This window comes from Panulirus ornatus, chromosome 15 (genome assembly GCF_036320965.1).
Source record: "Panulirus ornatus isolate Po-2019 chromosome 15, ASM3632096v1, whole genome shotgun sequence".
NCBI lineage: Eukaryota > Metazoa > Arthropoda > Malacostraca > Decapoda > Palinuridae > Panulirus > Panulirus ornatus.
The window spans coordinates 54454136-54472518 of NC_092238.1; positions in this window are offsets into that span (position 1 = coordinate 54454136).

Genomic DNA, 18383 nt, shown 5'->3' on the forward strand with positions numbered 1-18383 from the left:
GAAGCGATGTGGTATACCGGTTTGACGTGCTGTCATGGATGAATGAGGACATGTTAGCGTCTGGGGTAAACCAGGAAAGTTCTGTGGGGCTGTATGTGGAAAGGGAGCTGTGGTTTCGGGCATTAATAAGTGGCAGCTAGAGAATGAGTGTGAACGAATGGGGCCTTTGTTGTCCTTTTCCTAGTGCAAACCTCGCACACATGAGGGGGGAGGAGGATGGTATTCCATTGTGGCGAGTGGCGATGGAGTGAATGGGGCAGACCGTGCCGAATTGTGTCATTGGTAATATGTATGTGGGTCAGTGTAGTATATATATGTGTACATTGAGATGTATAGTATGTATATTTGCGTGTGTGGAAGTGTGTGTGTAATATATTGGTATGGGGAGGGGTTATGCCATTTCTTTCGTCTGTTTCCTTGCGCTACCTCGCAAACCGCGGGGGACAGCGACAAAGCAAAATGATATAATTAATAATATATAATAATATATATATATATACTATTACTAGAAATATATATACGAATAAAGTGTATAATGAGCGCGCACCTTCATAAAACATACAGATCTCCAGCCGGCCGGGGTCGTGTCCTGGGGCCCCTGGGCGGGGGCGGCGTTCTGTCCGGTAGTCCTTTGGGACTGTATATTAGAAACAACTATTTGAAATACTAGTTAATCCGAACAACCCTTCGTCCTCAAAAAGGTAATCAACGGGGTCAATCGGTTTGTTTCCGAACAGACGCCATAGCCAGCTGATAGCGTTTTACCGAACTAACAGTACACAACGCGGAGTTATAATGAATACGAATAAAGTATATGAGCGCGCACCTTCATAGAACATACAGATCTCCAGCGGCCGGGGTCGGGCCTGGGGCCCCTGGGCGGGGGGCGGGCGTGCTGGCCGGTAGTCTGTGGGACTGTATATTAGGAAACAACTATTTGAAATACTAGTTATTCGAATACCCTTCGTCTCAAAATGGTAAGCAACGGGGTCTATCGGTTGTTTCCGAACAGACGCCATAGCCAGCTGATAGCGTTTTACCGAACCTAACTGTACAACGCGGAGTTATATGAATACGAATAAAGTGTATATGAGCGCGCACCTTCCAGTTATACAGTCCCATAGCCCGGCGGTTGGCGTGCCTGCCTCTCGCTCGGGGGTCTCGGGTTCGGTCCTGGCTGTTGGAGGTTTGTATGATATATGTATATATGTGTGTATATGTATATATATATATATATATATATAGGATAGGGGATTAAGAATACTTCCCACGTATTCCCTGCGTGTCGTAGAAGGCGACTAAAAGGGGAGGGAGCGGGGGGCTGGAAATCCTCCCCTCTCGGTTTTTTTTTTCAATTTTCCAAAAGAAGGAACAGAGAATTTGGCCAGGTGAGGGTATTCCCTCTAAGGCCCAGTCCTCTGTTCTTAACGCTACCTCGCTAATGCGGGAAATGGCGAATAGTTTGAAAGAAAGAAGATATATATATATATATATATATATATATATATATATATATATATATATATATATATATATATATATATATATATATATATATATATATATATATATATATATATATATATATATATATATATATATATATATATATATATTTGTATATATATATATATATATATATATATATATATATATATATATATATATATATATATATATATATATATATATATATATATATATATATATATATATATATTTGTATATATATATATATATATATATATATATATATATATATATATATATATATATATATATATATATATATATATTTTTTTTTTTTTTTTTATTTATTTTGCTTTGTCGCTGTCTCTCGCGTTAGTGAGGTAGCGCAAGGAAACAGACGAAAGAAAGGCCGAACCCACCCATATACACATGTGTATACATACACGTCCACACTCTCAAATATACATACCTATACATCTCAAATTATACATATATATATACCCGCCTAGACATATATATATATATATATATATATATATATATATATATATATATATATATATATATATATATATATATATATATATATATATACACATGTACATAATTCATTTTGTCTCCCTTTATTCCTTCTCATCGCCACCTCGCCACACATGAAATAACAACCCCCTCCCCCCTCATGTGTGCGAGGTAGCGCTAGGAAAAGAGAACAAAGGCTCCATTCGATCAGTCAGTCTCTAGCTGTCATGTAATAATGCACCGAAACCACAGTTCCCTTTCCACATTCAGGACCCACAGAACTTTCCATGGTTTACCGAAGACGCTTCACATGCCCTGATTAAATCCATTGACAGCACGCCGACCCCGGTATACCACATCGTTCCAACTCACTCTATTCATTGCACGCCTTTCACCCTCCTTCATGTTCAGTCCCCGATCACTTTAAAGATTTAACATTCCATCTTTCCACCTCCAATTTGGTTTCCCACTTCTCCTTGTTCCCTCCACCTCCGACACATATATTTTCCTGGTCAATCTTTCCTCACTCATGATCTCTATGTGCCCAAACCATTTCGAAACACCCTCTTCTGCTCCCTCTACCACACTCTTTCTATTACCACACATATATCATACCCTTTCATTATTTACACGCTGACACTACCTCACACCACATATTGTTCTCAAACATCTCATTTCCAGCACATCCACCCTCCTACTTACAATCTATCTATAGCTCAAGCATCGCAACCATATAACATTGTTGAAACCACTATTCCTTCAAAAATACCCATTGTGCTTTCTGAGATAATGTTCTCGACTTCCATACATTCTTTAACGCTACTAGAACTTTCGCCCCCTCCCCCACACTATGATTCACCCAATGATTTTATGTGTGAAAGAAAAAAGCTGAGAGTAAATGTGAATAAGAGTGAGGTTATTAGGTACAGTAGGGTTGAAGGACAAGTCAACTGGGAGGTAAGTCTGAATCGAGAAAAACTGGAGGAAGTAAAGTGTTTTAGATATCTTGGGGTGGATTTGGCATCGGATGGAACCATTGAAGCAGAAGTGAATCAAGGGTGGGGGAGGGGCGAAAGTTCCTGGAGTGTTGAAGTATGTGTGGAAGTCGAGAACATTATCTCGGAAAGGAAAACGTGTATGTTTGAAGGAATAGTGGTTCCAACAATATCATATGGTTGTGAGTCGTGGGCTATGGATAGAGTTGTACGGAGGAGGGTGGATGTTCTGGAAATGAGATATTTGAGGACAATATGTGGTGTGAGGATGTTTGATCGAGTAAGTAATAATAGGGTAAGATAGATGTGTGGTAATAAAGAGATTGTGGTTGAGAGAGCAGAAGAGGGTGTTTTGAAATGATTTGGTCAAGTGGAGAGAATGAGTGAGTGAAGATTGACAAAGAGGATATAAGTGTCAGAGGTGAAGGGAAAGAGGAAGAATGGGAGACCAAATTGGAGATGGAAAGATGTAGTGAAAAAGATTTTGAGTGATCGGGGCCTTAACATGCAGGAGCGTGAAAAGCGTGCAAGGAATAGAGTGAATTGGAACGATGTGTTATACCAGGATCGAAGTGCTGTTAATGGATTGAACCAGGGCATGTGAAGCGTCTTGGGTAAACCATGGAAAGTTCAGTGAGGCCAGGATATAGAAAGGGAGCTGGATGTTAAGCCCCCAGTCATTCAAAATCTTTTTCCCTCCATCTTTCCATCTCCAATTTGGTCTCCCACTCCTCCTCTTTCCCTCCACCTCTGACACATATGTCCTCTTTGTCAATCTTTCCTTACTCATTTTCTTCATGTGAACAAACCATTTCAAAACAACCTCTTCTGCTCTCTCAACCACACTCTTTTTATTACCACACATCTCTCTCACCCTTACATTTCTTACTTCATCAATCTACCTCACACCACATATTGTCTTTAAACATCTCCTTTCCAGCACATTCACCCTCCTCCGCACAACTCTATCTAGAGCCCACGCTTCGCAACCATATAACATTGTTGGAACCACTATTCCTTCAGACATGCCCATTTTTGCTTTCCAAGATAAGGTTCTCTACTTCCACTAATTTTTCAACGCCCGCAGAACTTTCGACCCCTCCTCCACCCTATGATTCACTTCCGCTAGTATGGTTCTATCATCTGCGAAATCGACTCCCAGATATCTAAAACACTAAACTTCCGCTTCCATGGTTCCTTCCGCTGCCAGATCCACTCCCAGATATCTAAAACACTTTACTTCCTCCAGTTTTTCTCCATTCAAACTTATCTCCCAATTGACTTGTCACTCAACCCTACTGTACCTAATAACCTTGCTCTTATTCACATTTACTCTTAACTTTCTTCTTTCACACTCTTTACCAAACTCAGTCATCAGTTTCTGCAGTTTCTCACCCAAATGAGCCACCAACGCTGTATCCTCAGCAAACATCTGACTCACTTCCCAAGCTTTCTCATCCTCAACGGATTGCATACTTGCCCCTCTTTCCAAAACTCTTGCATTCACCTCCCTAACAACCACATCCATAAACAAATTAAACAACCATGGACACATCACGCACCCCTGCCGTAAACCAACATTCACTGAGAACCAATCACTTTCCTTTCTTCCTACACGTACATATGCCTTATATCCTCGATTAAAAGTTTTCTCTGTTTCTAACAACTTACCTCCTACACCTTATATTCTTAATAAATTCCACAGAGCATCTGTATCAACTCTATCATATGCCTTCTCCAGATCCATAAGTGCTACATACAAATCCATTACTTTTCTAAGTATTTCTCAGATATATTCTTCAAAACAAACACCTGATCCACACAATCTCTACCACTTCTGAAACCACACTGCTTTTCCTCCATCTGATGCTCTATATATACTTTCACCCACTTACTCAATAACCTCCCATATAATTTCCAAGGAGTACTTAACTAACTTATTCCGCTGTAATTTAGCACTCACTCTTATCCCCTTTGTTTGTGTACATCGGCACTATGCAAGCATTCCGCTAATCCTCAGGCACCTCACCATGAGTCATACATACATTAAATAAGCTTATCATCCAGTCAACAGTTCAGTCAGCCTCTTTTTAATAAATTCCACTGCAATACCATCCAATCCCGCTACCTTCCAGGCTTAAATCTTCAGGAAAGCTTTTACTACCTCTTCTCTGTTTACCAAATCATTCTCCCTAACTCTCTCACTTTGCACACCACCTCGAGCAAAACACTCTATATCTGCCACTGTATTATCAAACACATTCAACAAACCTTCAAAATACTCACTCCATCTCCTTCTCATAACACCACTACTTGTTATCACCTCCACATTATCCCCTTTCACTGATGTTCCCATTTGTTCCCTTGTCTTACGCACTTTATTTATTTCCTTCCGAAACATCGTTTTATTCTCCCTAAAATTTAATGATACTCTCTCACCCCAACTTGCATTTGCCCTCTTTTTCACCTCTTGCCCGTTTCTCTTGATATCCTGCCTCTTTGTTTTACACATCTCCCAGTCATTTGCATTATATCCATGGGAAAAACGTACAAATGCCTCTCTCTTCCCTTTAGCTAATAATTTTATTTCTTCATCCTACCACTCACCTCCCACGTTTCTCATGCCACAACCTTCTCTAAATATATCCCATTCTTCCCCAACTCCCCTTACCTCTTTTTGTTCCCTCAACTGCCACATTAATCACCTTTGCATTCAAATCCCCCATCACTTTAACCAGTTCTCGTGCATCAAATCTACAAATACATTCACTCAGCTGCTCCTAAAACCCTTGCCTCTCATCATCTTTCTTCTCATGCCCAGGTGCATATGCACCAATTATCACCCATCTCTCTCTATTCACTTTCAGTTTTATCCATATCAATCTAGAGTTTACTTTCTTACAGTCTCTCACAAACTCCCATCACTCCTGTTTCAGGAGTAGTGCTACTCCTTCCCTTGATCTTCTCCTCTCACTAACCCCTGACTTTACTCCCAAGACATTCCCAAACCACTTTTCCCTTTTACCCTTGAGCTTCGTTTCACTCAGAGCCAAAGCATCCAGGCTCCTATCCTCAAACACACTACCTATCTCTCCTTTTTTCTCATCTTGGTTACATCCACACACATATAGACACCCCTATCTGAACCTTCGATGAGGATGAGCACTCCCTGCATGACTCCTTCTTCTGTTTTCCCAGTTTAGAAAGTTTGAATAGCCCCCAGTTCCTGTCCCCTTTAGTCGACTTCTACGACACGTGAGGAATGCGTGAGAAGTATTCTTTCTGCCCTATCCCTAGGGATATATACATATATTCCCATGAATGCAAAGTGAAAATGAAACAAGATAAGTTTTCAAGTGCACTTTCGTGTTATAATCACTTCATTAGGGGAGACACAAGAGAGAAATATAACTGTCAGTTGATATACAACGAAGAGACGTAGCAAAGATGCCATTTGGAAAATATGCGATTGTCCAAGACAGATAACGAGCGTATCATGAACTTATTATATGAACAAGAAGGCGAATTGCTTACAAATTTTATCAACAATAAAGTTATCCAATTAGTATAGACTATCACTAATATTAAGACTATAATTCTTTGTGTATTTAATAATTGAAGATTCAGTGATATATATCGTGGTACTGCAGTTAGAGTTAATAATTAAGATGGCATTACTCTAGTCATTTCAATGGAAATAGTTTTTAACGCGATTAAACAAGGCATTTGATTATCGTCTCCCTCATATACTATGTTTATGTTGCTTAAGTCTAACAAAAAGATCCTTACGAGTCTTCAGGACATAAAACTTATCGCAATTTCTATATGGCACTTTATAGATTCACCCAGGGAAATTTTGTGGGAGTTCCTCATTAAGATATTCTTTGTCGTATAATTGATGCTGAATTCAACATTTACATTAAAGGACTTGAGGAACATGGGAAGTAAAGTAAAATTATTATTAAAAAGGAGAACTGAAAGATTCTTGGTATCAATGGGCGGTTTGGGCTCTATAAAATGATTTCTTTCCTAACTTAAGGGATTTATTAATGAAAGATCTTGGGCACTTTAACTTGGATCCAATAGAATATATATTCTCAAAGTCATCATCAATATACTCTGGACTGCAAATACGTAATGCCCTACAGAACATAGATTGAAATGATAATAATTCAACTCTGTCATGTTGAGATGAGTAATAATGGATATATGATCATTCAATGGTAGGTTTTTAGTATATGCTCCACTTGAACTTGTTTCCTTGCCTATATATCATGCAATCTAAAAATGGTAACATACCTTTATTTTCTACAGTAAATTTGATGGAAGGAACTAAATTGTTAAGCAAAGGGAGAAATATTCTTAAATTTTCATTTCTTGGCCAAACACAAAGAGCATCATCTATATACTTAAGCCAAATGGTATTAGCAGGTAAGATATCCTTTTGCCATTTTGTTTATAGAAAATTCCATATAAAGTGTACTAAGTACAGGTGAAAGCGGGTTACACTTTGCCATCCCAAATTCTTTAGCATAATAATCTCCATTGAATTAAGATTCAGTCTTTAATAAACAATCTTATCAGTTCAGTGAAAACAGTCTTTGAATATATCAAATATCCAAATATCAAATAAATATTCTAAATGATCATCAACTGGAACTTTTGTGAAAAGAAAGGACACATTAAAAGTATGAGGTTTGAAATCAAAATTAACATTGATATTGTTAAGCTTGTTAACTAAATCTACATTGTTCATGACACTAGAATTTGATTTCATACCCACTATAGGGCTTAATAAAGAGATTAACCATTTTCACAATTTATATGTGATAGAGGCTACTGAACCTACTATAGGTCTTGCTAGAACATTATGTTTATGTTTTGATAAGTACACACATATATGGCAGTGAAGTGGACAAACACGACATACTTTTGATAAGAGATCCATTTTCTCTTATCAGAAGTTTGTATATATATATATATATATATATATATATATATATATATATATATATATATATATATATATATATATATATATATATATATATATATATATATATATATATATATATATATATATATATATATATATATATACAAACTTCTGATAAGAGAAAATGGATATATATATATATATATATATATATATATATATATATATATATATATATATATATATATATATATATTTTTTTTTCTTTTTTTTTCCTTTGTCGCTGTCTCCCGCGTTTGCGAGGTAGCGCAAGGAAACAGACGAAAGAAATGGCCCAACCCACCCCCATACACATGTATATATATACGCCCACACACGCAAATATACATACCTACACAGCTTTCCATGGTTTACCCCAGACGCTTCACATGCCTTGATTCAATCTACTGACAGCACGTCAACCCCTGTATACCACATCGCTCCAATTCACTCTATTCCTTGCCCTCCTTTCACCCTCCTGCATGTTCAGGCCCCGATCACACAAAATCTTTTTCACTCCATCTTTCCACCTCCAATTTGGTCTCCCTCTTCTCCTCGTTCCCTCCACCTCCGACACGTATATCCTCTTGGTCAATCTTTCCTCACTCATTCTCTCCATGTGACCAAACCATTTCAAAACACCCTCTTCTGCTCTCTCAACCACGCTCTTTTTATTTCCACACATCTCTCTTACCCTTACGTTACTTACTCGATCAAACCACCTCACACCACACATTGTCCTCAAACATCTCATTTCCAGCACATCCATCCTCCTGCGCACAACTCTATCCATAGTCCACGCCTCGCAACCATACGACATTGTTGGAACCACTATTCCTTCAAACATACCCATTTTTGCTTTCCGAGATAATGTTCTCGACTTCCACACATTCTTCAAGGCTCCCAGTATTTTCGCCCCCTCCCCCACCCAATGATCCACTTCCGCTTCCATGGTTCCATCCGCTGCCAGATCCACTCCCAGATATCTAAAACACTTCACTTCCTCCAGTTTTTCTCCATTCAAACTCACCTCCCAAATGACTTGACCCTCAACCCTACTGTACCTAATAACCTTGCTCTTATTCACATTTACTCTTAACTTTCTTCTTTCACACACTTTACCAAACTCAGTCACCAGCTTCTGCAGTTTCTCATATGAATAAGCCACCAGCGCTGTATCATCAGCGAAACAACTGACTCACTTCCCAAGCTCTCTCATCCCCATAGGCATATGATAGAGTTGATACATATGCTCTGTGGAAGGTATTAAGAATATATGGTGTGGGAGGAAAGTTGTTAGAAGCAGTGAAAAGTTTTTATCGAGGATGTAAGGCATGTGTACGCGTAGGAAGAGAGGAAAGTGATTGGTTCTCAGTGAATGTAGGTTTGCGGCAGGGATGTGTGATGTCTCCATGGTTGTTTAATTTGTTTATGGATGAGGTTGTTAGGGAGGTGAATGCAAGAGTTTTGGAAAGAGGGGCAAGTATGAAGTCTGTTGGGGATGAGAGAGCTTGGGAAGTGAGTCAGTTGTTGTTCGCTGATGATATATATAATTAAAAAAATACATAAACAATATATATATATATATATAAATATATATAAAATATATATTATTAATTTATTATTTCTTTATTATTCTATTATATTATTTATTTATTATTAATTTTTTAACTAAATATCATAAATATATATATATATATATAAAAATATATAGTAGACAAAATATATGTTATATACTAATAATATATATACTTATTTATAGTAATATATAAATATATATATATATAGAATTATATATAGTATATATATAAGATCTAAAATTATAACTATAATATTATATATATAAAAATATTTATTTACATATATATATATATATATAATATAAATAAAAAGAATCTATATGATATATAATATATATCACATATATATATATATATATATATATTATCTACTATATATATATAATATAAAGTATAAATAAATATATATATTTAATACTAAATAATATAAATATATATATATATAAATATAATATTATATATATATAAAAATAAATATATATATATATAATATATATATATATATATATAATATATATATTATTTGCTTGTCGCTGCCTCCCCGTTGTGAGGAACGCAAGGAAACGACGAAAGACAAGGCCCAAGCCCACCCCCATACACAGTGTATATACATACGTCCCCGACACAGCACATATACATACCTACACAGATATCCATGTGCTTACCCACATACGCTTCAGCGTATGCCTGGAGAATACACATAAAAAAGACAGCAAAAAAAAAGCATTCCAAGTCATAAGCAACATCCACGTGACAGCACGTCAACCTCGATATAAATACCACCATCATATCCAATATACTTGCTTTCACTATACGACAAAGTAACCTTATGCCCACACTTTCCCAAAAACAAGCCCAAAAACCTCCAGGCATGTTTTTCCAATAGCAGCATGTAGGGCACGAGACTCACCACCGTGATTACAACACAACCCTGGCCCCCAAAGATCATAGAAACCAGATCAACCTATACCAGTCATATTTCAATCTCCCATTATTCAAAACTTTAGCTATTTTTTTTTGTTTTTTTTTTTTTTATGTTATGCAACAAGACACAACAGAATCCACCTCCACCCCCACTCGTCTCCACCATTTGATCAAAACACCTCTGAACATATTATATAATTACACTCTTCGGTCAAATCCCCTATATTCTCGCTATTCAAAAAAAAAAGCTCTTCACTTGTAAATTTCTCTCAGTCGCAATATAGTAGACCAAATTCAAATAACACCCCTTATTTTTTATGTTCATGCTCTCTATAGAAAAAAGCAACACTTTGTTATAAATATACAACAAAACTCAATCCATTCCACCAAAAGAACTTTGTTACAGCTGTTTTCTACCACAAAACAATAAAATCATTATTGAAAAACTCTCTCACAAGTTCTCATCTAATTCATCTCCTCCACCTTTACAAATTCCTCCCTTAACAAATTTAACACTTTGTAACAATTTACAATGAAACTAATAAAACCCTTAACACATAAAACGTCACTATCTACTGATAAAGCAGGAAGCATAGAATAAAGAACCCACCAATTACATCAAACGCTACAAACTAACACGACACTAGCCAAGCATATAAAGGTTCCCTAGTCCACTATCTCATACACCACAAAGAATAATATACACATTCCGGATGCAAACCACCACCCAATTAACACTGTCCTAAATGTGAAGAAGTCAGCGGCGGCACAGCCTTTTCAACACCCACAGAACGCCAGCCCAGAAACAACATAGGAGACATAAAAAAAAGTCCTCAGCCACAGAACCATAGAGACAACAATGTATTGGAAACAACAATAACCTGTCAAAAACATACCCATCAAAGAATATTGTAATGTGCCCTTATAGATCCGACCATCCAAATGGTAATTGAATCTCGAACATTACGACAACATACTTTCATAAAGCGTCCTCCGAATAGTACTCCGCCCTTGGCCCCAAACCATTCAACAGACTTCCCACCACCTATGAATTCACCTTCACGCTTCCCAATGGTTACCAACATCCACTGCCAGATCCACTCACAGAATATCTCAAACACTTTTACTTCCTCCATGTATTTTTATACTCTCATATTAAACTTACCTCTGAACTTCCAATTCAACCTTGAACCTAGATAACCAACCCAACTGTAACCTAACAACCTTGCTTTTTATATCACATCTATACTCCATTAACACCTTACCTTTCTCCTTACTTTTTATTAACCTTCATCTTCACTTAATTCATTTTCCCTTGTCAACGGGTGGGGTGACTTAATGCTAATCTCCTCTTTTTTCTTTCGGGCCAATTTCAATCTCTGCTTTCTTACTTCATTATTTTTCTATAACTTTCTTGTACTTTTCTCTTCTAAGCTTTTCTTCTTCTATTTATCCCTTTCATCACTTTTTTACTATCTTACATATCTCGTCTCATATTCTTTCCTCTATTGCTCAAAAACGACTGCATTACTACATCCTCTAATCCCTTTTTCTTTCTTAATAAAATCCAGACTATTTAAACACTTATTAAACATCAACTCCACATTTAACAATTATCAACTAGTTCGTTTCTATTTTTTGGGTCACAACTACTTTTACCAAAAACATCAAAGCTAAACTCATACCTCCACTTCTGCACGTTTTTTTTCCCAAACATTAATCAAGGCCAAAACCAGCACTCGCATCAATTCTATGCGAACAACGAAACACCTGAAACTACACGATATAAAAAAGAAACTAAACTCCCAAAGACTCCTCTACAAAATATAGCCACAATGCAAAAAACTTCTAAACTTAGCCCACCTCTTTCAGAAAACTCTTGCATATTCCACACCCTCCCAAACGAACCCAACTATCCATAAAGCAAATTAAAAAAAGTTAAACAAAGAAGAAAAACCAAACACCAATAGGCATATACTAGAAGAAAAGAACATCATAACCCCCTAGCCTAGGCAACAAAGCTGACAATCTAAACTGAAAACCAATTCACTTTAACGCCACCCTCCAATTCATTCTTACTCCTACCACAAAACGAACCCATGCCTTACCTGCCTCGATAAAAATTTTTGTCACTGCTATCAAAACGAACTCTGCCCACACCACGCCATACATGGTTTCCTAGATAACGTTCCACCAGGCATTTCTAAAACAACACTCTATTATAAGCCCTTCTCCAGATCCATAAATGCTAATCAAACCAAATCACAATTGGCCTTTTCTACAGTATAAAACTCACATACTTGTTATCTTCAAACGCAAAACAATCGATGGTGAATAATAAGCGCTCAACACATCCTGCAAGCTAGTAGACCACTTTGGTCGAAACCAACGACCAAATCTCCTTCCACCCGAAATCTATAAGTATTTCTGGTACATGCCTATTATCGATAACCCTTCTCAATCAATACCCTCCCATGAATTTCGATGAATCCTCAACAATATATACCTCTGTAATAGAGCACTCCACACATCTTAGCCCCTAGTGCGCCTATGATAAGCAAACATGGCCTCAAACTGACAACGCCATCGCCAGATCACCCACAAGGTCAACTCACCATCGCAGCTCATACCATACAATTAAAATAAAACCTATACCAACCAGTCAAACAATACAGTCCCCCATTTTTAATAATATATCCCACTTCAAAATAGCAGAAATGGCCATCGAACAAAACAATACTCTAGCTTGTCCGGCTTTCCATCTTCACTTAAAGAGCATATTTGGGGATCCTAACCAAAGTCTTCTCTGTTGAACATAATCATCAATTATTATTACTTTCTTTCTATTCCATCATCCCTCACTCCCATCCCTACTTATCTTTTCCCTCTCCCGATTATTTTCCATCAACTATTCCAATATTTTTTCCAATTTTCTCCCCTAACCAAAAAAACACCTTACATCACTTTGAAAACATTACACCACCTCGACCAAGAACACCCCTAATATCCTGCCATAACTCTATCATCAAACACATCTCAACAAAACCTTCCAAAATACATACTCACTCCAATACTCCCTCCAACTCCACAACACTTAACAACCCACTACTTAGTTATCAATGAACAATGCGACACATCCCCATTTGATGTCTCCCTTCACTGAGGAAGTTTTACGCACGTTGTTTATTGAAACTCCTTCCCAGAACATACTTTGTTATTACTCCTGAACCCTAAAATTTTAATGATCTCAACAAGCCACAACCGTCTCAATATTGCCTCATTTTTACCCATCACTTAGCACTTTCTCTCTGACGCTCCCTGGATTACGTCTTTCTTCATTTTTTTTTCTTTTTTCTTATAATTAAAATAAACATCTCCGCCACCTTACAAATTGGCAATTTTTTTATCTTTCACTTGCAACAAAATCGTCTACAAGATGCCTCTCTCTTCTGACTTTCAACGAATAATCATATTTTTCAATCAAAAGCAATCCCAACCCTTATCTAAAACAAGCCAAACCCCCACCACCCCGAACCCTGCTTCCATTATTCTCTGATAGATCTTCAGCCACAAAAGCAAATCTTTATTATTGCGCAATTCATGACACGCATGTTAAGAAGCACCACAACAACCCACATTCCCAAACATACACACCCATTTCATTCCTTCCCACCCCACAAAATAAAAAACATCCCCTTATACTTCGAGTCCATTGTTTCTCTACAATAAAACCTTTTATTCCATTGCAGTACTCCCCTTAAACCAACATTCTCTCCTTGGGTACTACACTGAAAATCCTCACACAAGTCTCCTTCCCAAGAGCTCATTTATATCTTCATTCACATCACCACCCTCTTAACCAACACTACCAACCAATGTCTCACTGTCTATTATTCTTGACAAAAAACCCATACAAATCCTCACTCTTACGCCTTCCACAAGATAATGATCAGGCAACATCCCTCCATGTTTCACCTCTCACACATTAACATCAACACAAAAGTGCGCCTCATTCTTCGCTCGCATAGTCAATAATAACATGTAACCAATTAAACTGCTCTCATTGCCATAACCAATCCAATCCCCAATATTTCTCCCGTACTTACATAAAACATGTATACATTAATAGTATATCTCGTTTTCTTAATTAAACCAGTTAAACCCAATCACCAACACCCTTTCCTTTTCAACGCACATCAAATCTTAAAAGGCAACTCTTCAACCAAAATATTCCCATTTGACAACAACTTAATCACCGGATAACCATGTTTAACCAATTAATTCCCCCTCCAACTGACTGCCCACATGACATCAACTTTTTGCATTCACAAATCACCCATCACTAAAAACCCTTGTTCACACTCGTTTCTAGCGTCAGTGATTAATGCACCGAAACCACAGCTTCCCTGTCCACAACCAGCACCCCAAAAGAACTTTCTTGTTTTTTACCCCAGATCCTTCACATGGCTATGGTTAAAACCAATAACAGCACATCGACCCCTGTATCCACATCGTTCTAATTCCACCTATTGCCTTGCAGCCTTTACCCTCTGCATGTTAAAGCCCCGATCACAAAAATCTTTTTCACTCCATCTTTTTCCATCTTCCATAACTCCACCTCTCGTTCCCTCACCTCTGACACATGTATCCTCTTTGGGTTCAATCATTTCCTCACATCATTCTGTGGAATTGACCAAACCTTTCAAAACACCCTCTTATCTGCTTCTCAACCAACACTCTTTTTAATTGCCACACATCTCTCGAGTACCGCTATATATATTTTACTCGATGAAACAGCCACCTCTACAACTCAAAACATCTCATATTTTTCCAGCAGAAATATCCACCCTTTGGCGCACCGACTCCATCCTAAATGTATAAATATGTAAATATATATATATAATAATATAATATATATATATATAATAATATAATATAGATATCCTATAAATAACATCTATATATAAATAATATATATATATATAATATGTCATAATAGTATAATTGAGGTGGAGGCGGGAAGGTATTCCAGTTGTGGGTGAAGGTGGCGTAATGGCGAAATGAATAAACAGGCAGACAGTGTTAATTGGTTTAGTCATGGGCATGTATGTATGAATTGTGTGATGGGACAGTATGTATGTGTCGTGTGTGATATATATGATGTGTACATTAAAAAGCATTTATTAGAGTACAGTACAATGTTGCAAGTGTGGTTGACGTGTATGTATACAAATGTGTAGGGGGTAGGTTTTGGGCCATTTTATCTTTCGTCGTATTTTTCTTCCCCTTGCGCGCCTACCTTGCAAAAACCTGGGAGACAGCGACAAAGAAAACATAAAAAAAACTGATAATAATAAATATATATATATATATAATATAAATATAATAATCTATTATATATTTATATAATATAATATATATATATATATAAAATAATATATAATATAATATCCCGGGGAGAAAGGAGGAAGAAATGCGACACTTTCCACGTCATACCCTCACGTGTCGTAGGCAACAAAAGAGGGAAGCGAGGAGTGGGAGACTGAAATCCTCCCCTACGTTCTTTTAAATTTCCAAAATACAGGAACCGATAAGAGGGGCCAGAGTGACGGATATTCCTTCAAGGCCCACAACCCAGACATCAATCCAGTTATAGGGGGGGGGGGGGGGGTGGGGGGGGGGGGGTTCTTAACGCTACCTCGACTAACACGGCGGGAGAAAAGGCGAATTAGTATAAGATAAAATAAAATTTATAAATATGAATATATATATATATATATACTATATATATAGATACTAATAGTATATACTATATATATATATCTAAATCATATATATATATAATAATATATTAGAGCGAGCGAGCGATGCGAGATATAGAATTATATTATATATAAATCTATGTATAGAGACATGATGCGATGACTGAATTGTCATGTTTATTAAATGTGCCCAACAGCCGTGATAAAAATGGCATCTTAAAAGTGTTTATTAACAAGATGTTGAGGTGGGTGGTGGTTTTTTGGGAGTGTTTGAGCCTAAACCAAGTGGACCACTAGACGATGTAATCTTTTGGTCTCTTTACTGTCCACGCACGTTATATCACCCATAGCAGTTTGATGGAAAGTCTTGCATTTTCAACATATATACATATTGACTTCTTCTCACTCTGTATGGAGCATTCGAACAGACCAAGCTAACAATTTCGTCTACTGGTAGCAGGTGGAGCGTCAGATCCAGAAGAACTAAAGACCCGCATTCCTCAGGCAATAATAGACCATAAATGGGATCCGAGAATAAACAAGTTGAAACACTGTGTAAGGAACCCAGGGATTTGGCTTAAGCCATCTTGCATGGGATCAGTCATAAGATACTACGCGTAACGAGAACCTGGATTGGCCAAAGTAACTACACCTCAGTACTGAGACAGCCCCCAGGAAACAGCAGATTTTCACTCGTCCCAGAGTAGCAGTTCGACACCACGACAGCATCACTCACTTAAGCCCCTTCCAGATCTTAACAAGAATAGCTCCATCCCTAGCAGCGTTTGAATCAGACAAAGATGAGTGAGATGGGCGTACAGCTTGTGAATCGACCTCCAAAGAGTGCTCCTTAAGTATGATGTATGAACTCAGAATATCTCACTACAGTGCAAAACGGTGGGGGGGGGGCAGGGGTAGGGGGGGGAAGGGGGGGGGGGGGGGCGGGGGGGGGCGAGGGGGGAGTGGGGGGGCGAGGGGGGTGGGGCAGTTTAGTAACTCGGGACTTTCGCATAATTAGAGAACATTTCTTCAAGTCGGGTTTTGTGGGCTGAGAAGGCAGCTTATATTCAAGTTATTGTTGCAAAACTATCTCAATAGATATCATCAAGATCTTTGCGATCAATGTTAAATATTGCAAGTGTAATGAGAAATCTTCACCTATGTAAAATGTTTCTGTAAACATTAGCATCAGATTTCTGGGAAGACTGAGTGAAGATGAGCCAAAAGTATAAAGCGTAACAGTACTTTCAAAGCAAGAATCCAGTCTCTCCTGGTTGTCTCTTAAGTTTTATGATGCTTAATATTCTGGTATAAGTACACGACGCAATTCAGCATCATAATGTTTTAATCATAATGAAAATATTTTCCTATTTTCAGTAATTAAAGATATTTTCTATCACGACAACATGACAAGATAGATATATACTGTACTATATATAATATTTAGTCATAAATATTATATAATCATCATAATTAATATATATATATATTTATATCATCATATTTAATTCTTATATATATATAATATATAAAATAATATAGTATATAATATCATATCTGTTAAATACTATTATATATCATAATTAATATATAATAATATATATCATCATATGATAAACCTATAATATTATAACTATACATCTAATATATTTATATATATATGAATATATCACATTATAAAATCGCACCAATAAATACCATCACATCACTGAAATATCAATATATATATCAATATAACAATTTTTATATTTTATTATTTCTTTGTCGCTGTCAAGTACACACACACACAGCCGGAGCGTTATGCTCTAGTAGTCAGCATGGAACAACGAAGAAATGGCCCACCCTACGCCCCATGCACATGTATAACCATACGTCCTACCCACCAAATATAGCATATCTACCTACACAGCTTGATGTCCATGGTTTACCCCAGTATCGCTTCACATGCCTTGATCAATCCACTGACCAGCACGACAATAACCCCAGGTAAATACCCAAAACAAGTATAACATCCATTGAAATCTGCTACCAATTCACTCTAATCCTTGGCCATCCATATCACCCCTCCTGCATGTTCAGGGCCAAGGATCACACAAATTCTTTTTCACATAGCCCTCTTAATCCACTTTTATAAGTACACAACTTTTCATCTTTCTCC